The sequence below is a fragment of the Octodon degus genome, unplaced genomic scaffold, assembly GCF_000260255.1.
Source record: "Octodon degus isolate 3935 unplaced genomic scaffold, OctDeg1.0 scaffold00015, whole genome shotgun sequence".
Taxonomy (NCBI): domain Eukaryota; kingdom Metazoa; phylum Chordata; class Mammalia; order Rodentia; family Octodontidae; genus Octodon; species Octodon degus.
This window is the reverse complement of record NW_004524591.1, coordinates 6,382,678-6,383,399: the sequence shown is the minus strand read 5'-3', so window position 1 is coordinate 6,383,399 and position 722 is coordinate 6,382,678.

Here is a 722-nt window from a genome sequence, read left to right as displayed (position 1 = left end):
GAATATATGCAGTGTGTTATTTGTTGAATCTGTACTTCCGATTTGATTTGAAACTGTCTCATTGCTATCTGTTTATCAATAAAATTTTGAAAAAATAAATAAATTGACTCCTTTGAAACGTAGCAACATGCTTTAGGTTAGGCGGTGCTGGAAGGCAGGTGTATGTGTAACTTCACATCCAGTATTTATTCTCACGATCTTAAAAAAACTTAATTCCTCCTTAACACATCCAGGGGAAGAAAAACAATTACTAGTACTGACTATCTGAAATAGTGTGCATGGCTCTTTATTTGCAGGTTTTGTGCAGAGGAGCTGTCAGAGGTTTCATTTACATTTCAGAGAGATAACAGTAAAAGCGCACCCATTCAGAATGATTAGCTAGCAAAGCTAAACAAAGCACGTGACAGCCAACTAGATTTCAATCAGAAACACAGCACTTTTAAATATAACTGTGTCTTGTGCAGTATTTATGACATGTTTATTAAAATATATTTTCTGCTTGTTCGAAATTTCAAATTTAAGTGGATGTCTTCTTTTGCTGGAACAGAGGAGCCTCCTTTAGATTTATTGCTCTTCTTCTTTTTCTCCTTCCTACTTTTTGGCCTTAAATAGTGAAAAAAAATATATGTATATATAGTGAATATAATATATATATTACAGATATATTTCAAGTCAATGTTTCAAAATTGAAGATCAAAATATGTGATTATTTTATAGCTTTG